At 35.4% G+C, this 26,377-nt stretch overlaps 1 protein-coding gene across 1 annotated transcript in view; it reads right to left on the minus strand.

Annotated features, from left to right (window-relative positions):
* PDE3A (phosphodiesterase 3A) overlaps positions 1–26,377 on the minus strand; it is a 310,755-nt gene that overhangs the window by 276,437 nt on the left and 7,941 nt on the right. The window lies entirely within an intron of this gene.

The following is a 26,377-nucleotide window of genomic DNA, read 5'->3' on the forward strand; positions in this document are numbered from 1 at the left end:
TTCAGATAGCAGGAGACATTCTCCAGTATCTCCCTGGTTCCAGGTACCAACTCCTTATTTTAAAAACAGAGTTCAGGCAGACACATGACAGAACACAGAAACAGTTCTCCAGAAGGTAAAATGATACCTACAAGCCAGCTCTTGATATCACTTGTGTTTGGGACAGAGAAAGGATCAGTGTTCAAAGTATCTACTGATGAATGTCTCAAAGCAGAAGTGAACATGATGGGACTCAGGGAGAACTCTGCAGACAATGCAAGTGGAATTCTGACAAAGCTTTTAAACTAGACAATGAATGTGCTCGTCCCTTTGTCCAATTCAATCATTCTTAAACAAAAATTGTGCCTCATTTGGAATGACAAGACTGAAAATTAAGATGAATACACCATTGAGTGTTTAAAGCAGCCTTCAAAGAATATTTGTAAACGGTCTGCCAAATATGGTGAAGCCATCTTTACAACAGTTATGAACTCAGAATACTGGTATACTGGTTTTATAAATGAAAAATTTAATTTATCTCCTCCTGTTGGAAAAAAAATAGAGAAAAGCAAAGCATTGAATGCTCTTGAAACAAATGTGCTATTTCTGTCCATAGTTTTCTTTATTAACAGAGAGGTTTCTTTGCTTCTCTAGTAGAAAACAACTAAAATCATAGTATTTTGCAGCTTTTTGAATCAACTATTAAAATAGTCTGAATCCTGTATGTAATGACCAGCCAAGCAATAAAATTTCAATTTTAACCCCAAGTTTACAGGTTCTAATTACTGTGCTAAAACTGTCTCATGTATGCATTTTATTCTCTTCCTGTAATGTTTCATCTTTCCATGAGGAGATGACTGGTTAGGATCAGTTTGGGAAAAGTGTCCTTGTTAAATAAATGCAGTTAGGTCACCCACATTTGCTGTAGCTCCTTTGTCAGCTTGATGGTTTTACATAAAAGGTTTATGTTACTACCATTTTTTAAGTAACATAAAAATCTTCTTATTTGTACCCCCATGTTCATAGCAGCATTATTCATAATAGCCAAAAAGTGGAAGCAGTCCACCTATCTAGCAATGGATAAACAAAATGCTATCTACACATGAAATGAAATATTATTTAGCCTTAAAAAAGAATGAAATTCTGACACATGCTACAACACTAGATGAATATTGAAGACTATAGGCTCAGTGGGATAGGCCAATCCAAAACACACACGCACACACACACACACACACATAAATACTCTATGATTCCACTTATATGAGGTACCTAGAGTAGTCAAATTCGTAGACACAGAAAGAAAAATGGCGGTTACCACGGGGGCTAGGGAGAGATGGGAATGGGGAAGAGTTACTATTTAATGCATAGAGAGTTTCAGTTTGGGAAGATAAAAAAGTCTGGAGATGGATGGCGGTGATGGTTGCACAACAACGTGAATATACTTAATGCCACTGACTGTTCAATTAAATATGTTTAAAATGGTAAATTTATGTGATGTCTATGTCACCAAAATTTTTGAAAATACAATAAAATCTTCCTCTAGCTAGCACTGAAACTTCTTAGAGATATTGGAGCTCTAGGAATGAATGAGTAAAGAAAAGTTTGGGTTCCAGAATAGTATGTCCAATCATTGATGTGAAACAAACTTGTCCACGTGTCTACTTTCATTCCCTTAATGTATGCATGTAAGAATCATTGTTCTCTCATAGACTTGGAATGAAGACCACTAAAAGAAAAGCCTTTTAGCAGCCTACATCATTTTAGGGAATGCAGAGAAACCTAGAGTACAAAGTAAGTACAGTTCTTTAGATGGCCCTCTTTCTTCTTTTACAAAAACATTAGGCTTTTTAGAACTCAGAGACTCAGTACAGATTTTCAAAACAGTATTGGCAGGATTATCAGAATAAAAATTTTGGAGGTAGACATAAACTAATCAACTGATGACACAGTCAGGCACCTGAGATGTCTAAATTAAGAAAATAAAATGAGGTATTTTTATTACCATAGTATCACTAACGATAAAAAAAAAAAAAAAAGTGAAATAACAGTAAAGGTTTTGCAAGTGGGCTCCTCCAGAATAATAGTAAGTTCCTCCTCCCAGGCTCCCCCTCCTCCTTCTTTACCCATAGGCTACCAGGTATTTTCCTACTTCCTTCTAAGTTGGTTTAGCCTTAGTAATTACTCATTTAGAAAGAGAAGTCAGAGTTTCTGCTCTGGTCAAAAAAAAAAAAAAAGTTGTTAGAATTGGATAGAGATGGCCGGCACTCCTGAAAAAATGGGCATTCTCACAGACAAATGGATATCAGTAAGTTTCTATAGAATGAATTAAAGATTTGATTAAAGTTCAATAAGTATTCACCAAATCCTCTACTTGTTCTAGACCTCCCCATATTTAATCAATATGCTTGTGAACAACATTCCTTCACTGGCATTCATCTGATACCTCACCTTTTCCAGAACTATTAAAATTAGCTTTGTTGGCATTTAAGAAAATGCGCTGATTCTCCTTTTCAGTGAATTGCCTATTTTAATCATTTTGAATTAATGAGTACAGTTTACAGGCCATCTTTAAAATAAATACCCAGTACGCAATTATCTCTCAGTCAATTCCTAAAACACCTCTACAGGGTGGTTTCTTTTTACATTATTTTTATATAACAAAACCTAAATTTTAGAGATTAAGCATTATAATTTACCCAAAGCCAGACAGTTAATACATGGCAGAGCAGGGATTTGAATAATTCTAGGCTTTCTGACCACTTTATAGTAGTCAATATTCCTTTTAAACTACAGCAAGGAGAACTGGTCAAGATGCTACAAATGCAGGAGGAGAATTCTGGAAATTATGCTACCAAAACCACATCTCACAAGACAGCTCATAAGAGGCAGACAACTCACTGAACTTAGAGCCACTCAACCCTTAGTATTTATTCTTTATTTAAACAGGAATTAGATAATGGTCTAAACTCCCTCATCACAAAATTACATAATTATTTCTAAACCAAATTTATAGGAACTTATAATTTCTCCTGTTAAATTTAATATTCTTATTTTTTTTCCCACTGTCTAAATCTAGCACAGTTTGAAATTTATATCCAATCACCCAAACTATGATCTATACCTTCCAGTTTCGGACAACTAGAAATTTAATAAATACGCTTCCTATGTTTTTTATTCAAGACCTTAATAAACTGCTGAAGATCAGGAAAGGAAAGCATCCTGGCTTTAGAGATTCAAGTTATAAATTCTCCTGTCCTCTTTTTTACTCACCACCCAGACCAAATTTCACTGGCTTCACTGACAGCACCACATGCCAAAACAGAAGATAAAGGCATCAATATGACCAGCTTTATCACGCCAGTAAAATTTTAATGGGTCCTACAGCTTCACCACTTTTAGAAAGGTGACTACAGGGGAAAACCAACTAACAGAGATAAATTAGCAAAATGGGAAACTCTGTAAATTAGAAGAGGTATGTTTTAACAAGTATTTTTCAAAGTTTATATTGGGAAACTCTGAGGGTTCTGTTGTAATGTTTGCAATGCTTGCTTTCTTAATTACAAAAAGAGTATAGGTTTTTTGAAAAAACTATTTAATAGAAGAATGTAAATTTTTTTAAAAAAAGAGAAAAGATCCTTTTTTCTTTTTAATAAATCCCACTGGTAATTTGTGTTATTAATTTGGCATTTTTAAATGTTTGTTTCTTGTCTTGAAGATTGCATTATTATAGATCTTTCAGGTTGTCAAATATTCTTTTCTAGTTCTTCAGAAACACAGAGATAGAGATATACAGACAGGGATTCATATATTTAAAGACTACATTGCTTCATTAAATTGAAGAGAAATCCTTATGATTCATTCCCAAAAAATCATCTCTATTGATAATATCTCTACTATCTCATTCCCTATAAAACCATATAAATACTACACTACCAATCCCAAATTACTTTCTAAACATAACAGTGGCTACCATTTATTAAATGTATCATATCTTGCAGGTTACAAATAGCATTTCATTTACCAGATCAAGCCTGTAAGGTAGATCTTATTATCCATATTTTACAAATGAATATATTCAGTCTCAGAGGGATTAATCATCTTATGATTGCTTATAAATATTTAAGGTCAGACAGCTAATAAGTGGCTGAAGTAAATAGTGGAACACAAATATGACAACAAATCCTGTATCTTAATCACTGTACTGTACTTGAATCCCTCCATCAACAGATCTTGCTATCTGGCTATTTTCACGCTTAGAATAAAAAAAATTAAAATTCAACTTCCATTTATTTCATCCACCTGTCCATATGGAGTATTAATAAAAATAAATGCATAATACTCTAAAGTTTTTCTCAATCTGGGCACTATTGACAGTTTGGGTTAGATAATTCTTTGTTTGGGGGACTGTCCTGTGTATTGTAGGATGTTTAACAACATTCTTGGATTCTGCCTACTACGTGCACCTTGGTAGCACCACCCTCTTCTCAAAGTCCTGAAAACTAAAAATACCTTCAGATTTGGCCAAATGTCTCCTGGGGGCAAAATTAGCCCCCTTTGATAAGCAATGCAATACTCTATTTAAAACTTTGGAAACCCAGAGTAAGCAGAATAACTGACTCAAGTTCTGATACATTTACATTTTAAAGTATTTCTTCCACGAAGATTATAATTATAGAATTCGGCACTTCTGGAGGAATATGTAGAGTTCTACACAATCACAGTGCTTTTCTGAGAGCTCATATATTACACAAATCAATATTTAACTAAATTAGGTAAAAATATTTCAGGTGCAACTCTTTAGCGGTCCATTTCATTCCAATGGTAAATAAAGTAAACCTTCATTTATTGCCCAAAGTGGCACAAAGAGGTTTATTATTTATTCCAACTCATGAAAAAGTAATTCATACCATCTCTAATGAAGAGATATCCTTTTAGAACATTCAATGTTCTAGCTACTCTCTGCCCCATTTTTTATGATTTCCCTGTAAGTTACAAGCATGAACTCGTAAACTATAGAAAATAAATAATGAAGCATAACTTTATGGGAAAAAAATTATGAAAATAGTCTGCCGTTCAAGGTTAGAAAACCAGTAATTAAAGTCAAAAGTAAAACCAAATGACCTGTAAAAATCAAGGCAAACATTGCCTCTTGCAAGAATATTTCACTGATGTCAAATGAAACTCCTGAAAAAGGCCCTTCCTCTAAACTGTATTTATTTAAATCTCCCCTAACAGGAACTTTGTACAGGAAAGTAAATGCTCACTTGGTCCACAAATTAGGTTCATGCCCTTCTTGGATTAAGTCTATAGAGCTGTGATTTGCAAACCTTTTTTTTTTCTCACTTCAACATACCTGATGGATGTGACACACACATCAGTAACTGTGGCTCACTACAGCATTGATTCAGGATGTGGGAGGTCTCCCTAGAGAGAACGTATCAGAATCAAGGGCAGGTTAGAGTTTGAAAAAACCTACCCTGTGATAATCACCTTTGTAGAAGACAAAGGGCCATTGTTTCTGCCATCTCAAAGAGCCCCCTTAGGATGAAAAGCTCATTTCACCATTGACAGTACCATCTTATGTGGATAATATTTCCAAAAGCACCCATAATTTGGTGCATCAAATCTCCAGCCTTCCTTTGCCAGCTATATTTTAGACCTATATGGGTTGATAGTTATAAATCTGTCAAATTGTTTTAATATTTGTATTAAGTATTATGTACAAAATCATGTCATATTGCCGTACTGGTTCTTTTCCTACCTATGTGTTTTTTTTCCTTTTTTAGCTACACAAGTTAGTTTTTTTTAATTTTTATTTTATATTGGAGTATAACTGATTTACAATGTTGTGTTAGTTTCAAGTATACAACAAAAGTGATTCTAGCTATGGTTTTGTACTAAGGAGAACCTTCGGCATTATTAAACTTGCTTCAGATTTCTATTGTGTTAAAGATCTATTTTGAATGAAGACCATGTAGGTAAATGGAACTACTTAATTCCCTAAAAACTGACCAAGTTTTATATACAGTGTTTTTTCCTCCCACTTTCCACTATTCTAGCCATACATAAATCACCAGAAGATATTTAATACAGCAAAAATGTTGGCTTTTTTCCTTGTTTTCATCTGAATCGAACAAGAGGAGAGGGTTCAAAGTATCAAACATACAATACAGATAGAGCTTCATGTTAACTCATGTGACGGTCTTCAAAGTTTTAGCTGACCAAAAATTAAATATATAGATTATTTTACTGACAAAGAAAAACAAGTTCAGTCTTAGTATGTGTTAAGGGTCTTCCTATCAAGATGAGTGGTGTGTAGGTAGGTCTGTGACAGAATCACACAGCTTCCTCCTATCACCCACATTTTGATAAGGTTTAGGTTTAGGACTGGTGTTTGGGCAAGTATATGCTGCAAAAGAAAAAAAAAGATGCATAAATTATTTTGGTACAAAAAAGGTGACAGTCACACTCTGCTTTGTTCCAGTTAGACCACATCTAAACTACTGTACAAGGTTCTGGACTTCTCCAAAAAGAGAGGAGCAGAGGGGAGGGAGGGAGAGGTGAAATGGCATGGAAGGGAACTTAGCTCCCCATCAGGGTAGAGACTAAGCAAAAGCATAATGAGGACCATTTGTTAGGGATTTCATAAATTTGGCTCTACCTCTTCAATTTCCCTCCAACCCCGTAACAGCAGCAATGCTTTCTAGGAAAAGGAACACATACAGAAACAAAAGAATTCCTCCAAAAACCCACTATGATATATAAGGACAAGTTTAGAAGAATACTGAGAGTGATGAAGATTTTACCAGGTGGGAATCTCCACCAAGTGGGCAAAGACTAGAAATCACATTGCAGTTATAGAAACTTGACCTAGAGTGTGTAGCCTAATTTATGTATGTGTAATTATCTATAAATTATATTATATAGAAATATATGCTTATATATATATATTACATGTAATTATATATTATATAAATATAATGTATAAATTATATATGTTATATATTATATACAGAGACAAACCATTTATATATATATAAAATCATTATAAGCATCTGGAGTAACCCAAGAAAAACATCAAAGTGGAACCCAACCTGATAATTTCACAAGATTAACTGCTCTAGACTATCTAGATTGTCTCAACTGATAAAATAATTTTTAACTAGTCATAATGATCCAGCGTTCACTTGTTTCAAGGAAAAGAATCTTGCCCTTGTAGTTTTAAAATGTGATGGGGTGATGACAGTCTATCATGGCAGGGATTCTCAGAGGGTCACCCAGAAGCTGCGGTCTGTACTGACTCTAACCGGTCTATTTCCTTGGTAAGATCAGCACCAGGAGTGCACAGTTGTCTGCCCTGTAAGACTGAGGACCCTATTTAAAGTCTAATCTGAAATAGGGTGACAGCCTTTGTGCTATTAAAATGGCCAAGGCTACAACCTTTCTGTGTTTGCAGTTGTAGACTGAACACAGGAGGCTTCTGATTCTAAAAAGCCACGTACATACAGAGCAAGGGAACATGGCGAGCAAATCTAACTCTGATACTAGTATTTCTGTGAACGAATGAAATTGGGTGCCTTCAAGCGAACAAAAATCACATGAGGTTGTGAAAGTAACACACATAAATGTGTCCAAATCAAACCCACACTTCATCCTCCCTTCCTCACTCAGAACCTAAAACAAACAAAAACTGCTCTTCTGATGCTTTTTCTCTCGAAGAACCGACAAGGGATTAACCTCCAAAATATACAAACAACTCATGCAGCTTAATATCAAAAAAACAAACAACCTAATCAAAAAACGGGCGGAAGATCTAAATAGACATTTCTCCAAAGAAGACATAGATGGCCAAAAAGCATATGAAAAGATGCTCAACATCACTAATTATTAGAGAAATGCAAATCAAAACTACCATGAGGTATCACCTCACACCGGTCAGAATGGCCATCATCAAAAAAATCTACAAACCATAAATGCTAGAGAGAGTGTGGAGAAAAGGGAACCCTCCTACACTGTTGGTGGGAATGTAAATTGGTACAGCCATTATGGAGAACAGTATGGAGGTTCCTTAAAAAACTAAATATAGAACGACCATGTGATCCAGCAATCCCACCCCTGGGCATATATCCAGAGAAAACCATAATTCAAAAAGATACATGCACCCCAACGTTCATTGCAGCACTATTTACAATAGCCAAGACATGGAAGCAACCTAAATGTCCATCGACAGAGGAATGGATAAAAAAGATGTGGTACACATAAACAATGGAATATTACTCAGCCACAAAAAAGAACAAAATAATGCCATTTGCAGCAACATGATGGACCTAGAGATTATCACAGTAAGTGAAGTAAATCAGAGAAAGACAAATATCATATGATATCACTTATATGTGGAATCGAATTAAAAGAATGATACAAATGAACTTATTTACAAAACAGAAACAGACTCACATATCTCGAAATCAAATTTATCATTACCAAAGGGGAAACGTGGGGGGGAAGTGATAAATTAGGAGATTGGGATTAACATATACACACTATATATAAAATAGATAATAAGGACCTACTGTATAGCACAGGGAACTCTACTCAATATTCTGTAATAATCTATATGGGAAAAGAATCTGAAAAAGAGTGGAGACATATATATATATATATATATATATATATATATATATATAACTGATTCACTTTGCTGTACACCTGAAACTAACCTAACACCGTAAATCAACTATACTCCAAAAAAATTAAAAAAAAAACAAAAAAAGAACAGCATTCACAATCTCTCCAGTTTCCCGGATTCACAACGTTAAGGACTATTCATGCCCTTTGTTCACACCTGCCACCACCAGTCACTGACTAATCCTGCCGATTACAGCTCTTCATTTTCTCTTCAATCACCTTTCCTTTCCACCACCACTGTCCTAAGAAATCTTCAACGTCTGTAACCAGGACTTTTCCAACAGCCTCTTAAATGTCTCCTGTGTCCAGTTTGCCCCCATCTGATCCACTGTTATCAAAATCATGTTTAATCTGTTCACAGTAGTCTCTGGCTAAAACCCTTTTAATAACTTTCGGTGCCGACAAATAATGTTCATCTTCCCCAGCCTAATTCTGAAGACATTTCCGTTTTTCATTCCCCACGCCCAACCTTGTCTGTCTTATCTCTTAAAAACGTCCCACCACCCCCTTCCCTCTTCCCACCACAAAGGCTAGGCTATCTGTTCCACGTGTTGTTTCCAGAACACAACATTGCTCCACACCTGGCATCCAGCTCCAAAACAGGCTTTATCCTATCCCTCCCTCCCTCCTTCCCTCTGGAAGTCACGCCCACAGGAGAAAGATAGCAAAACATTCTTTTAAAGATCCGTTCTTATTTTCTTTTCTAGATATATTTTTTATATTGTACTAAAGTTCATTATAGTTAGCCTACTATCAACATAAACACACGAAAAAAGTTAAACGTAAATCAAAAAGGGAAGTCAGGAAGAAAAGGAAGACAGAATATTACCAGAAATCCATGTGAAGAGGGTGATGGTATTTGAGCAATAAATTTAGCTATGACCTTTCTGGAGGGCAAAGTTCTCAGGACTTTCTGTATTTTAAAGCATTTATCACTTGCCACTGGAATCATTTGTTAATGTGGTATCATTATTATAAGCTCAGGGAGGGGATGCAAGGGCAGTCCCTTTTGAACCCTCCCCCAATAACCCCACCCTCTTCAGCATGTTATGGGCACTCTTCAAACATTCTAGAATAAAAAACATGAACTGTGTAATGTTTCCAAGGGGAATTCTCATAAACCAGAGATCCACAGTCCCGTCCTAGGAAATAACCATGCTAAAGGTGACTTTCCCACTAGGAACATGAAGCATTTACCAGTAACTATTGGCACTCTGGTCTCCCTTAGAGCTAAGTTCCCCAGTGTAAATTAATAACCTGACATTCTGATTGATGAGTTATAGTTTTATTATTAGTGTTTCTCAGCAATGGATAACCCCTGGTTCGATGGAAAAAGTGCATCTCTGACCTGCAGGGCTGAGAGATGAACTGCAGCCAAATGCAAACTTCAGTGCCAAATGCCCTCTCCACAGTCCCACCTCACCCCCTGCCCCGCCAGCATCCACCAACCCACAGACACTCAGCAGAGAAATGCGTACCAGTCTGTCGCCTTAACTCAACCGTCTCAAACAGAATCTGCTAGTGCTAATCTGCCAACTCTCTTTGAACAGTAAAGACAGGGTACAATGCTTGAGTAAAGGTTATTTCGTTCTGTTTAACTACTTTCTCTGATTCTATCATATTTATTCCTGGAAACTTTTTTTTTGGAGGGGTTAAGTGAGACCCACAGTCTCTTTATTTTTTTAGGTAATTATAGAAACTGTTTGATATTCTCAAATTTATTTCCACAGAAATGTATAGTTCTTCAAACAAGAAGACATGTTAATAATCCTAGATGTGGAAGTGATTTGTGATTTGTTACACACTGCTTTCTTTTCCTACTCATTTATTTAAACAAGCAAAAACAAATGGAAACACACAAAGTTCCTCAGTCTTAGACAGGAAATGCAAAGAATAATCAACAAATCCTGACAAGCAAGACTGAAATTAATCAATATTATACACAGAGTAGCTCAGATGCAGAAAAAGCAAAATACAGAAGCAACTCATTATATGTCTGCATATGAGTTATGGATAAAATTTTAAACTATCCTAAAATTAAAATGCTTATACTTTATTTATAGACTATGCATAAACTATTAGAAAAATCATACTATATATTAACAAGTATTTTGGCACACAGACTTCTTTCAAGCCAAAAAAAAAACTTTTTAATATTTATTACTTTGAAAAACAATCATTATGAAGTTGGTTTTTATTTGCAACTTTACTGGTCTAATAATCAGCAAGGTAGGCTCAATACTCTGCTTATATATGTTTTATAAAGAATTTCCCCTCCTTGGGCTTCCCTGGTGGCACAGCGGTTAAGAATCCGCCTGCCAATGCAGGGGACAACAAGAGAAGCCACCATAATGAGAAGCCTGCACACTGCAACGAAGTGTAGCCCCTGCTCGCCGAAACTAGAGAAAAGCCCGCGCGCAGCAACAAAGACCCAAGGCAGCCAAAAATAAATAAATTAATTAATTTAAAAAAAAAAAAAGAATTTTCCCTCCTTATAGAACCCAATTCATTTTCATGTTCATCTCAACATATCACAGTCATGATTAGTTTTGTTTCCACCTTTTAGACAAAAATAGGCCCAAAATCCTTTGTAAAAATTGAAGCATGTTTCAGTACATGTGTACATATTTCAGCACACATGTGTGTGTATTTTTTCATAAAACCTTACTTTCAGGTAAAGTTGCAAAAATTGTGTGTATGCCCATCTATAATTACAGGGACCCATTTTGCAGGATCACATACCAATTGAACCTCCAATCTTATAAGAAACTTACACCTTTCCAGCCACCTGGGTGAAGAATTGGGAATGCACATGGACTATACTTCTGAACATGTTTTACCCAGTACTGAACATCACATTACCAGTCATAATCATAAAACCACCTGGAGTTCCTATTTCCATGTCTGCAAGTCCAACAACTAGTACTGGGTAAGTGGCCCTCAAAGCACTCTGTGAACATACGCAGGGGAACAATGTCAAATGACTACATTTCTTTATAAAGTTTTGTTTTTCTGATTATAAAAGAAGTATGCAGGGTTGAAAACGTAGACTCCACAGAATAGAAAAATAAACAAAACTCACCCACGATACCCTCAACCAAACAACAACAAACATTTTGACTGCTTTCCTTTCTGCTATGCATTTGATTGTTGAAGTGAAAGCATGCCATATACTCCATTTTATTTCCCGATTTCCCTCTCAATTCATCAAAATATTTTCCCATGTGATTAAAAACTCTTCATTCCACAGGCTTGAAAATTCCTTATCTTTTGTGGCTTCTAAGCAGCATGGAAAATATTTCATAATCAGATACTAGCCACAGTGTAGAGTTAAGCAAACTCTGAAAAGTTACGGTGCAATCAAGCTATCGTAATTTAAATATTTATATAGCACCTATCACTGAAGTGCTCTGTAGGTTGACAAATGGTCTGAGTTAATATGAAAACAAAATAGAAGCATTTCCTCTATAGGAAGGTCTGGGAAATACTGTCAACATGGCTAGATAAAAATGGGATTTGTCAGACTATTGAAAGACTAATAAAAAGAGAAAGCCTTGGATTTTCTTTGAAAGGTCTAATTGTTTGCCATATTAAACCTTAGGATATTATAGCATGAGTTATAAAGGTATCTGTTTAAAAGAGAGAGCGTGAGGATGACACTTAAATGTGTTAAAATTATATTTTATACAAATTTATTTTAAAATTTAAAAGATATTTATATGAGAATAAAATTTCAAAACTAACTTTTATCAGACCAAATGTTATAAAACCTAGCAAACTAATAATTTATGAAGAGTTTAAGATACTTGATTAGAGTTTCAACATAAGGAGATCTGATGGTTTTCTGGAAACGCTCACCATTTGAACATCCTCTGAAAGGCAAAGACAGAAGGTAAAATTGAAAAGAAGAAGAAAAAAAAAAAGGTCAACCCAATCAGATATTTTTAAAGCAAGAAATGCTTAATATTAGGCCCCTAAATAAAAGAGAAAACATTAAAGGAACTCTCTCCCTACCTTCCAAGAGATCAGCCAGTCAATACCAATCTTGGTGGCATTGCCTTCAATAGATATTTACAATCTTCTCTCTAACGCTACCTCCTGGTATCATTCCCAATCCTCCCTGGATTACTGCAATAGTCTTCTAACTGATCTCCCTTCTTCCATCCTACCACCTATTTTCACTCAGCACAGATTGCTTGAGAGATCCTACTGAATGTAAGTTTGATCACATCCTTTCTTCACTTAACCCTTCAATGAATGGCTTCCCATTCTGCTTGGAGCACCAGTCTTGCAATTACCCCCACAGCCTATTGATCTACTGGCCCTCCTCATCACCTTTCTGACATCTCCTCCTGTATCACAGAAGTGAAAACCAAAAAACTTCCTTTGATCAAGTTGGAGAATAACATGATTACCCCAAGCAGAATTTCTAAATTGAAACCAATGGTGGTAGAGTGAGATGATACAGGATTCCTGCTCCTGTGGAGGTCAATCCAAAACAACCACCTCACTCAAGACTCAAAAATCATTCAATGGGTGGGAAAATCTGGAAGAAAAGTGGTCTGAGTGTTGAGGCCCTGTGGAAGCTGGTAAAAAGAGGGAGTAGCTACAGGAATATTCTAATGTGGTGAAATCAACACTCACTGAGGGCCACTGCTGAACTAGCACTGAACTAGCTGCTTTCCATAGATTATAAGCAGGAAGTCCCTGTTATTTGAGAATAACGGTCTCATTGGCAAGTAACGAGCAAAAAAGAAGGGTATGACTAGAATGTCACCACAAAAATTTAAGCTAAAAATTTTGAGAAATAACTTTGTTTCTCAAAACAAAATATGGCGTATAATGGCAGCAAGAGCACAAAGCAAGTTGCCAATGGGGTTATACGATACATGATTGCACAACTGACTCAAAGGAGTCATCAGCTATTTTTACAAACACGTTCAAATCCATCAATTTTCCTAAATATCCCCCTTCATCCTTTGTCACTCACATCTTTTTCTTCTGAAGCACCTGTCACCATCTTTGTCAAATCTTTTTCCACTGTTAGCTTGTCCGAATCTCCAGGCTCTTCTGTAATTTAACTGTAATTTAAGCAACCGTCTAATATCATTTAAGAAAACCTGCATCTTTTGTAGACCTGCAAGTCTATTTTTTTTTATCAAATGCAAAATTGTTTGCATTGTTCTGCATTATACTTTCTGACATTTACCAACAGCCTTCAATGACATGGCCCTAATGGGTAGGAATATTCTTGTTCAGTCACGGGGCGGGGCGGGGCGGGGGTGGGCAGAATGTTTGACAAGAACCAATGTCCATTATTTCTATTAATTTAATCTTCACACTTTAAGAAATAGGCTGTAGTATTCCTATGTTAAAGATAGGATTATTCAAGTTCAGAAAGTTGAAGGAACTTTACGTTATAAAGCCTCAGCCTGTCTGTCCATTGCACATACTCTTTCTACTTAACATTTGTAGGGCAATATATTTTTAAGCTTTGTAACAGCATGAGATAAGTGAAGAAATTGTTACTCCTTTCTCACAGAAGAAGAAGTTGATCTGCAGAGTGTCAAATAACTTGTCTGAGGTATCGTCAATGGGGAAATCAAAGTGAAAATTTTATCAATGTCATATAGGTTGATTAACAATAATCTCTCTGTGTGTCTACGTATGTACATATACGTGTGTGTTTACATAAATAAACAGTTTTCCCCAGGATACCAAGCCAAGTACTTTTTAACTATTTGCTTAATCAGATTGCAAAAGTCCCAACTTTCTGTCTAGTTTTAGTAGACAGAAGTTTATAGTCCTGTGTTTCTTCTCTGAGGCAACCAAAACGCTCTAAAACTCGATTTCTGGACCCTGCTCATAACTAAATCAGAGTATCTGACCTTAGGACCTAGGAATTTGCATTTTAATAGGCTTCCCAGATCACTTTTGTTCACACTAAAATTTGAGAACTATAGCATTGAAGACATATAGCAGCTCTATTTAGAAAGTGCCAGATAATGTGTAATGATAAGTAGGTGAGGTCAGGCCATCTACAAATTCTGAAAGCATCTGAAGGAAGTCTATTAATCTACTAATCAGAGGCATTTACTGTTAGAATTCATAAACAAGAGTTTGATTAATATGGCATTATAATAATTACATAAGATTAATTAGCCCCAGGGAAAAAGAAGATAAGAATCCAGGCATATTGAAAAACTTAGAAGGTAACAAAGAATCAATGTGAAATAGAGAGAGTCGATCTTAAATAAGATATATTTACTTGCTGGCATTTTTCATCAACCAGGTCACATAAGAGGTAAAAGTTCACACAAGACTGCCCTAACGGTACATTTATAAGTCAAAGTGATAAATGCACTAAAGAACTAAAAAGTAAGAATCGACGACTTGGAAAGTAATGAATGTCAGGAAAGTTCAGGAATAGCATTATGACCTATGAAAAATGATCGAAGTGTTTTTGGTCTAAGCACAGATCCTAAGCCAACGCATGGCTGGACTTCCTGCCCAGCGTCCAGGAGTGACGCCCGCAGGGTCTCCTCTTTCCAAATCATAAGGAGTTCTAGATTTTAAGGGCACCAACATTATGTCCCCAAAAGACCATACAATAAGTATATGTTTTTTAAACTGAAGAATTCTTTTGATTTTGATCTAGTTTTCTTTCTGCACAAGCAAAATACTAGCATTCATTTCTTTCACTTATTTATTGTGGGCAGTTTCCATTTCTGAATGCCACTTTATTTTTTAGATAATTTACTTTATCAGTGTTCAGTTATATCTGGATCCAACATTCCCAACCGAATTCTCACACTTTTCATTGAGGACTAGTTAATGGCTTACAGAAGTTCCACTGAAAAGATTTAAAAGCTCTCGTTGTCATTCTCTGAAGGGGTGAAGAAGAGCTAATCCCATTATTATTCAAGTAAAAAGGAATGAGAAGTGGACAAAATGAGGCTACTGCCTTAATAACTGTGCTATAATTTAGGTCCTGTTTATCTAGCAAAAACAATTTCAATGTAGCCAAAACAAGTCATTAAGAGGAAAAACAGACACTCTTCAAATGGTAAAGACATACAGTTAGCTTCCTGTCTCAAAATGAGAATAGAGTGGAAGGTTTTGCTCCTAAATTTTTTAATTTTACATTTGACAAAAATATCAAATAAATTTAGTAATGGCTCCATTACCAAAAGAATATATACCTTGCTTATTTCAAAAGGTGAATTAATTTATAACTAAATTCTCAGTTTGTAATTTATGTTTTCAAAGAGAAACAACATTCAGATTTTTTTAAAATAATATATTCAAAGATATCTCAAACTCTCAAAGTATTCAGTAATGGCAGCCTTTCTAAAAGATCTATCTATGAGATCATTTGACATCCACAAACTAAAAGAAACTTATTCCCAGAAAACAAAGTTGGAAATAACTTTTATTTCTAAACTGTACTCCTAGTTTATTTAAAGGCATGATAATCTGCCTAACATACTCAGAAGAGAGATGTCGGATTTCAGTGAGAGGAGATGACAATATCTCTATTAAGAATTATAACTACAGCAACAAAATATTCTTATTTGACTTAAAACTTTCTATTTTAACAAGTCAAGTTCTATTAAAAACTAGATGGACCCCCCCCCCAAAAAAAAATTGACTGGATAAACTAAAACCTGTCACTTCAATAAAACCTTGTGAACTGTTGACTTTTAAATTCCTCTGGACTCTGAAATTATGCTACCAAACTTCTAGATTATTCAGCACAATTGGACTAGTGCTACAGTTGGATGACATGTGAAATAAGCTAATTTCACAAAGTCATCTCTGGAAGCAACAGGCTCAAATTATATTTTGTAACAGCAAATTAAAAGATTAAAAAAAGAGATAGTATTTACATTAGACTTTTCAGAAAACGCAGCAATTCAGTAAGAACCTCTAATAAGGACACAGACTGACTGTAAAAAGATGTAGCTGAACACCTGCCAACACTTTGTAGAAAGTGACAGACGGGAACAAATAACGTCAAAGTTGATTCTTTCTCAATTAATGTATTAGTTGCACATGAAAAAGACTTGAATTTTTATTTTTCTGAAAAATGTGCCCTAATTTCAGAGACCTTTCTAAAGTTCACACCCCAGTGATCTTGGTGGTGGCTTTGGTTATTTTCAGTTGGAAGTGAGCTAAAAATAAATATCTAGGACTCATGCTGAACGTGGGATTTCCTACCATGAAAGGCACAGGCAAATTCAGCCCCTTATCTGACACATGGCAGAGAATATTTTTAAAGTAATAAAAGTACAAACATTAAAAATGTAAGTTCACAGACTAGTGAATAGGCTATTTCTTTTCTTCTCTCTATAGACGTTTACTTCAATGGGTTTAATCACTAGCTCAATCTCAGGAGATTAGGGGGATAAATATTTCAGATTAAAATCATTTCTTTCTTTTCTATCCATTTATTCCGCCAGTTAGCGCCTACCACAAGCAAGGCACTGGGCTGAAATTTTCTAAAGCAAATACTTATGGCTGACACAAGGAGGCCAAAAAGGTTGATTCCTTTTATAATGAGAACCGTTGTGATGTGAATCTGACTTCTTCAGTTCTTGAGCCTAGAAAGCAAATGTTCAAGGAAGCCTAGGCAACTCAGGGTGCCTCTCCCAACTTCCTGGGAGACTGTTGCTGAGTCGGGACCCCAAAATACTAACTCCCAAACAAGGGGATGTTTCATATCACAAGGACAAGCACTGCCTCCTGAAGACCATTTCCTAAGTGGACCTGTTAATTCCATCCTCTAAAATACTTGGTTTAAAAATAAGAACGATTTCCTTTCTCTGTGCTCAAGCTAGTTTAACAATGTCCAAAGGAGGCTGACTTCACAGGACTCAACACAAAATAAAACATTCCCCCCCAAATAATACTGCTATGACTTCCAACTTCCATTAGGTTTATTTAAGTGGATTATACCTGAAGAGGAGGAAACACCTGCCACAGACATAGCATAAATATTCTGTTATTTCAACTTACTTCAGAAGGTGGAAAATTTCTATTAAAATCCAATTAAGGGGCTTCCCTGGTGGCGCAGTGGTTAGGAATCCGCCTGCCAACGCAGGGGACACGAGTTCGAGCCCTGGCCCGGGCAGGTCCCGCATGCCGTGGAGCAACTAGGCCCATGCGCCACAACTACCGAAGCCCCCGCGCCGTGCTCCGCAATAGGAGAAGCCCGCTCACCACAACGAAGACCCAACACCGCCAAAAATAAAAAAATAAATTAAATAAATTTTAAAAAAATCCTATTAAATCAAAATCACAAGCTTCTTGCATAAAATTATTTCAATATTCTGACAAGGTACTGCGGGGTGTAGGGGATAGGAAGGCATTCCTTAAATTTTTAAACACACTCTGACTGAGAAGAATCTATTATGTTAAAAAAAACCATGAAATAAAATGCATTTCTTGGAAAAAAATATATACATACACACACATACAGTACATTGTCAGAAGAGAAGACTGGCCAAAAAAAAAATTACAAGACCAACCTCTACATTAATTTAAAGCAATTTCAAAATTAGCCAGGGCAAATGACTAGTTACATTCAAATACAAACTCTTTCAAGTAACAGTTATGATTACTATGGCATTTTATTCTCCAGCTAGCTACTTCAAGAAGTCTAAATTAATCCAGCTTCACCAGGAGTGAGATTGAGTCCACATTATTTCATTTTAGACAAATGTGCTTCTTTGTATATCTAGATTCTACTACCTTTGCTCTTTCTAGATTATTTCCTAAATGATATGTAAAAACCTATGTATCTCACTATTTTGATTCTCTAATGCAAAGATAAATAATAGATCTTGCTTTAAAAGGGAGAAATTTATGAATCAAAAGTCATCATAAAGTCATTTATAAGTTTTGATTTATAAATCAAAAGTCGTGATAAACATCACACAGATATAAACCAATATACGCAAAATGAATGCATACTTTAAAAAATAATTCTATACATCTGTGTATATAAAGGAACATGCTATATTTAAAAGTTGTTTTCTGATCACTTCTCGATGCAATATTGGAACTATGACTACAGTTATGAATTCACAGAGCTTGGGGAAAGGAGATGGAAGGAAGGTGACATTTAAAAGTTCTTCCTTTCCATCTGTACATTTTTTTGAGTTTACCCGGCAGTTTGAAATCACACAGAGCTTCAAAAGCCACCTAATCTCAATTCCTAGTTTAGAAATTCCACACTATCAAAATCTCCAGTCCTCTCTGTACACAAAATGGAAGCATTTTCCTTTTGTATATCCATGAGGGTGGTGTTTACATAAGCAATAGTGAAGAATCATCAGCCCTTTACAGACACTGTTAGAATTTTCATCCATTAAAGCTACTAGCCGGTTTGCAGCTTTAGTTTCCTAAGTTACCAAGATAACGACCTGCATTACAAACATAAGCACTTTCATTTCTAAAGAGACATTAGATAACCCAATTACAGACTAATCACCATGAACACGGCTGATCACGTGTTCACACTGTATATATAAGCCATCCCTGTTAACTAACCACACTTCCAAAGGCAAATTCATAATTAGCTGGAAATCCTGATTCTGTGTTACAAATCAAGTTAACAAAAAGCTTCCTTATTTAAGGGCTCTGTTAAACTCCCGCTCCAATTAAAATCAACATATTTTAAAATATGTGCAATAATGAGAAATGAAGAAAAGAGGGAAAACAGACTGACGTGCCAACTATTAGAGTGGTAAGTGGTACAAAAATGAGCTATCAAGACTACATACAAATGTGAACAGTTGTATATTAAGTGATGTCATTAAATCTACATGGATTTTCCATTATAACAGAAGAGGTGACATTAGTATTCAAGTACTTCACCTCTTTAAAAATGTCCGAAAAGGTAGCCATTAGCCACATGCGTCTACCAAGTACTTGAAATGTGGCTGCACCAGATTGAGATGTGCTGTAAGTGGAAAACACACACCACATATTTAGACTGTAGCACAAAAAGCAGAAAGCAAAATACCTCGCTTTTTTTATGTGGATTTTCTGTTGACAGGGTATAATGGATTAAATTAAACAGTATTATCATGGATTTCACCTGTTTGGTTTTTTTTTTTTGTTTTTTTTTTTTTACTTTTTTATAAGGCTACTAGAAAATAGAAAATTCAGTACTTTGTTATATTTCTATTGGACAGCGCTTATCTATAATGTTTACAGGACTGTTTTCATCAAAGCCACTGGGTGACACTGTTTCTCCACTAAATTGATGCAACCAAAGCAATTTCCTGGCAGAGGAAAAAGTCTTGCACATACACGTACACACACACCAACGGACATCGTGTGCTCCTTATAACTATTCATATTCTTAGGATGAAAAAACATGAATACATGTAAGTAACTTCATCGCTATCTTAGCAGGACTGGCAGTACTTAAAATCTGTAATAATCATTCAGATTCCTCAATAATAAATGACAGCTCTAATCAAATCAAACAGACAGAAGCTGTTTCGTTTGTGACTTTTCCCAAATAGCTTTCCATCTTCTAAATGGTAATGTTCTTCATGACTTCCTCTAATATTACATCCTATTTACTTACATTTTAACAGATTCCTACAGAAACCATGCAAAATAATTTAGGTGAACAAAAACTACCAGCTGTTTTTGCTAACAAAGAAATGCTTTACCCATGTGCAGATGACTTTTCAAACCGAAGTCTGAAATCCTGAACATTTTTAAATCAATTTATTGAAAAACTAAAAGGAAAACCAAAATCAATATTTACACCACCATCACATACTCTTCTTTGATGAGATAAAGAGTCTACAAAGTAGGACTTTGCAATGCAGTTGGCATTCATTTCTGGGACGAAGTCCTGAATAATACATTCTAAAGGCTGCCTGGTAGGTGACCAGAAAATTCATTGTAAGGGCTCCAAAGAGTTTTGTGGTATGTGTCCTCTCAATGGGTTTTACTCAATCTTCTAATTCTGAATGAGAATTTAGAGTTGAAAATTACAAATGAAACGTAGGCTTAAAATGATCTGCCTTACTCCTTTCCTACTCTGTTCCCCCAGCGGCAGATTCAAGTCCAAGAGAGAATTGGATAAAAGCCAACATTTTGCCACAGGCTGCTACATACTTTTAACCGACTCTCCCTCAGTTTCCTTTTCTCTAAAATCAGACTAATTCTAGTCTCCTAACTACAGCCTGCACAGAATTAAGCATTTTAAGATCGCATTACAAGTTCCTTACAGCCATAGACTACCTCAGGATAGGAGAACCATCGTTGTGGTACCTTGAGGTATAACATGTCCTAAATCCTATAATAGTTTTACCTGTATTTCAGAAGTCCTATTAGTGTATACTAAATAATTTCCACTTCAAAGAAACAATTTTCTCTTGTCTTCAAAACCTAAACCTGCTCAAAATCTAAATAAAACATTTATATTTAACCATTATGTATTGAGGACCTTCTGAAAATCTGTGAAAATATCAACTTTTTCCCCAGAAAAATGAACAGATGAAGTTTTACATAAAATTTCAGAGAAGCGATGAACAGATCTGGATCTAGATTTAAAACCTGCTCTAAGCTGTTGTATGCATTCCTTCAACAATTATCTAAGAGGTCATTTAGATATTTTACTGTGATTTCCCCTTTTCTTACGTTGATGTCTCATTACCCTAACTAGGTTCTAAGCTCTGCAGAGCTAAGGTGCTACATCATACCTGTGTGCAATCTGTATGCTTTCTAGCACAAGGTTTAACACATAGACAAAAATATGTTGATATGACTTTTTGTAGGTTCACCGACCAAAAACTTTTATGAATAACATTAGCTAAGGATAGCATCTTTTAAAATAGTGTACATTTTGGGTGAACACGTACGACTAATATTTTCAGCAACTGCTATCTGACAGATCTTTCTCTGAACTATAACTTCTGCACATCTTTAAGATTTTTCCCCCCAGAGATCAAACCTGGGTATCTTACGCTGACAACAGTGCAAACGTACACTCTCAAGTGCAAAGTTAAGACCATTCCCCAGGAAAGCCTTACGGAAAACAAAAACAAACAAAAAATACTCCTTTAAAAAATACTACCAATAGTAAAAGTATATACTGATAGGTAATTCCTACAAGGATTTAAATTTCTATATAAAGGAACTAACGGTCATTTGAATATTAACAGAGCACAGATTTAGGTGCAAGAATATGGAGGTGTCTGACTCTTCTGGCTCATTCTGAATTATTTGATAGAGCTTCGCTGAAAACGTGAATGTAGAAAATAAACGCAAATTGAGTTTTCAATCTAATATATTTGAGGCTTTTTTTTTTCAAGACACAATTATAAATATCACACTCAGAAGAGAAAAGGGAGGCGGAGACTCCATGGAATAGGAGACACATGGCCAATGAAAACAATTCACCAGAAACACGTAGGATTATGTCTAATTTCGCAAAGCTCAAGAAACTTGCCCTATGCAAAACAGGTTTTCTGAAAAATCCAACTCCCACCCCTAAACCCCAAATAAACTCATTCTTTTGCTAGATTAAATATGCCAAGTTTTCAAGGAAGTCTACATAGACTCTACTGGGCTGTTACTGGCACAAACCATATTAATTGAAAATCTTAAAATGTAATATATAGGCACGTTTCTAATTTTGAGGCTCATAAACATCCTACTTCAACATAATAAATGAGAATTTATTGAAAAGGGAAGTGAAATTAAATTTGGTGAGGCCTTTATTCACGTAGAGTCCTGAAGAGATTCTTCTCAGAGCTGTATTTCCTAACAGACTACAACAAATTCACACAAATGTCACTACAGATATAATGAATGTTTTTTCATGCCAGTGTCACTCACCCTTGCCTGCCTGCGCCCCTCCCCTCCAGGCTTTTCAAAATGTATTTCATACACAGAGTCACTGTTCTGGTTGTTTATTTAATTAACATGACAGCCCAGCATACACAGCATTTCTTTCAGTTCTACAGTTTTAACTTTTTTACACTTTAGGCTCAATACAGAAAGAGTAAAATTACTGTTTGCCTCCTTCCAACCTCTGTAAATTTATATAGATTCACTGACTCTTTCTGTCAAAACAGTTTTTCAGTATGCTTTAAATGTCTATATTCACAAAGTAAAATCACAATTTTGTCCCTACACACCAAAAAATTCTTTTCCCTCACCTTTCCCAAGGGATGAGAAAATCTTGTTTTTTCCTTTTTAGGGTTTTCAAAAGTTGGCATTAATTAATTTTAATTCTGTCAGCAGGTCATAAATAATCAATATTGTTCTTTGTATAACCATGAGCAGAGTTATACTACTGAAATGTGATAGAAGCTACAATTGAATTAAAAACCCATGGTTGTTTCAGAAACTTATTCAATTTGAGAAGTGTTATATTATCCTGAAATGTATTTAGGAGTTTAAAGGACAATACATTCTGTATTTTCAGAAGCAATCTATACTGTAAATGCAAGTAAGTTATACTTTTTACCAATCATGTAAGAAGGCCTACCATATGCCTACCATTGAAAACTACACCTACTACTATATTCCACTATTTTTGTTTTGTTGTTGGCTTTTTTGCTTGAAAATACCTTTCTTACATCACTGATGAAAAACGTGATTCTACTTTTGATAACCAACCACTAGACTCTTGCAAAAACTACTACATTCCTACAAAAATCTGCTAAAGATGTTTCTTGCTAAAGATGTTTAATTGAGAGCAGTAAGGACTTATGTCTGGGAAACTATTTTGATGTTTAATTACACAATGTGAAGTATATAGCTGTACATTTCTGACTGATACTGTACCCATCACAAAGAATTTTGTCATGAAGTGGTAAAACTGCATTAACAGTGAGAGGCGTACGGCTTGTGTTTATTTTATGTGAAACCATAGGCAAAGATATTAAATTCTTCTTAATATGTAACTATAATAAAATGGCATTGGTTTGGACTCTTTCTTAAATCAATGTGCATGGTGGTCCCAGTAATTAGAGGGGAATGTCTGGCCAATTGCCTTCTCTGATGTATGAGGAGAATAGAGAGACATCCCTTCAAATACAATTTCCAAGTGTTAAAAATTGCTAAATTAAAATTTTATGTTTAAAACTAACATATTTATTAATCATGCATAATATCTAATAATCCAAGAAATCCTAAGGACCTTAGAGTTCAGAGGGCACGGTGATACCTGCTCAGGGACGTGAACATCTGCTCAGGAAAGATACATACACCTTAATGGAACCATCTGCCTTCTTAACCAAAAAAGTACAGTTTGACTCACTGATCTACAAAATCTTGAGGATACTGGGCTGGTAGGATTGAACTAAAAGCCATGCAAATGTTACCAACTTTGTTCTTTCCTGAAGTAGATACCTTCACTTGCATCTCACAGATACACCCCATGCCCCATTAATTCTGGGACTGAAGACTAGATCTATGTCTCCTTTCTTTGGTTGAAGCCATCTTTATGATCAATGCTGCAAAACTCAATTCTATATGTAATAGCTGATCTACTGTCTTCAGTATGGTTGGGGAAGGGAGAAAAGGAGTGAGGGAGGGAGGAAGGGAGGGACAGAAATCTATCTGTCATTTGGTTTGCCTTATGAAAATTTTATCATCTATTCTCCTTGACCTTTTAGAATTGAGTCATTGCAGAGAGAGAGCTCCCAAGAAAGTGGCCACTATCATTCATCTGGAAAAGAAAAGGCTGGAATTCTCTCACCTTTAAACCTCATAATGAGCAAGGTCCAAATAAATTCTCAAGAGGACTCTGCCAGCCTCTCTGTGTTTTATGTACTCACACCTCTACTTAAAATTCACTTGTTGCCTGCGATTGTCTTAAGAGTAGACGTTCTTTCAAAAAAGAACTCCTAATCAGGTAGCATTCAGGCCAGTGTTATATATGTGTTTTATAATTATTTTGATTCTTGACTTCATAAAGCATGAGGATGACAGTGGTACACTTTGCACCCTTAATGAGAAGTTTGTTTCCTTGTGGTAAAACAGATAAGCCATTTACTATATAGCTCCTGAACTTTTCACAGAGGCTAACGTATGAGATATTGCCCTGTCTTATAAGATCCTAGTGCGTGTTAGTTCCCACCCACCCCCAACAATTATGCTCAGCAACAACCTAAATGAGTCATATATAAAAACTAGCCTTAAGTAACACGTTCACACTCACCCATGCCCTCATTAAAACTTCCAGTGAATAAATTTCTGCTAAATGTAACCTTGTTTTTCCATCAACCATAAGAGATAGTCTCTCACTTTAGAAGAGTCTTCATAAACACAGCCTTTAAAAAAATAGCAGCCAAGAAAACTGACCAAAATAGATTACAAATATACATTTTCAACAGAAGTCATCAGCAAAACACGTAAAAATGCAAAGCTCAGTTAATTCCTTATAAGTTTGCAGATTATTCAAATCCTCCATTTATCAATTCAAACCAGAGAAAACCAATAAAAATCTACAGGCTAATTAACACCGCTGGTTAATTCCCCTAAACAACTTCTTATCTTAAATCCACCCTTAACTCCTTACCTTCTAAATGTTAATATGAAATTTCAGAAATTTTAATTTCAGAGGCTAAATGACATTAATTTGGAGTCAAGTTATTTATGCTTAAATCACAGATTTGACTTAGAAATTTAGGTTAAATTTTGCAATGATCAGATCACATTTCCTTATAAGTTAAAGAAAAGTGTGTTCACAAAATATTTAAACTAGCAGTGTTTTCATTTAAAAGACATTCTCTAGGTGACTTTAAAAAGAAATTAAAATGTTTTTCCCCCTCATTGGTTTACCCTTAAGTAGACAGCTTACTTTATTCTGGTGATTTCCAGATTTCTACCAAAACTGAGTATCAGTCAGTGGCCTGTTTTTAACTTCACTCTTAGAGTAAGCTAAACCCAAGAAATATTTGCTTTATCTAAACGAAAAGCTAAATAAGTACATTTGTTTTAAAATAAACACAGAGACTATGATGCTGTCATCCATTCTGCTAAATAATGTCAAACAACCACATTCTGTGGATTCAACTCTATTTCAGAAACAAACTGGCCACCACACCATATGGTGACTGCTATTTCTTAGAAATACCCAAATGATTATCCACAGAATAACCTAAAAAGAAAAAGCTTAGTATGTCTTAGGATACTCTCACACTCCCTGAAGTTGTCCTAACAGTACCACAGGTAGGCATAAATTTAAATGGGAAAAGTGTAAATTTCCACTTGCTGTACATAAGCAGCTCTCTACCACCCCTACCCCCAAGTGTCAAATCAGCTTGGAGTAGAGAGGCAAATGTTGAGGTACTCCTTCTCAGATACAATCTGCTTTTAAAATTGGGATTTATTCTTTTATGCCCTTTATAGCAACTATACTCCATGGTCTCAAAACACTTCATGATAATAAGGAAATTGGTCCCCATAATTCACTAAACTTTTATTTGGGATAACTTCACTCATAATTCTAGATTCCTCCTCCTCCTCCTCCCTGAAAGATTGATATTACCAGCAGTTTAGAAATACTCTCCTGAATTAATGTTTCCTGTATAAGTCCATTTGAATTTCTAAATATTCACTTAAGTATGTACATACTCAAGAGATATGTTTTCTTAAGTTGATACTAACAGCGCAGTCCATGATTCTGGCAAATTCTTAAGTTCAGACATATTGTTCCCCAAATTGA

Source organism: Balaenoptera physalus (assembly GCF_965194825.1).
Source record: "Balaenoptera physalus genome assembly, chromosome: 13".
Lineage (NCBI taxonomy): Eukaryota > Metazoa > Chordata > Mammalia > Artiodactyla > Balaenopteridae > Balaenoptera > Balaenoptera physalus.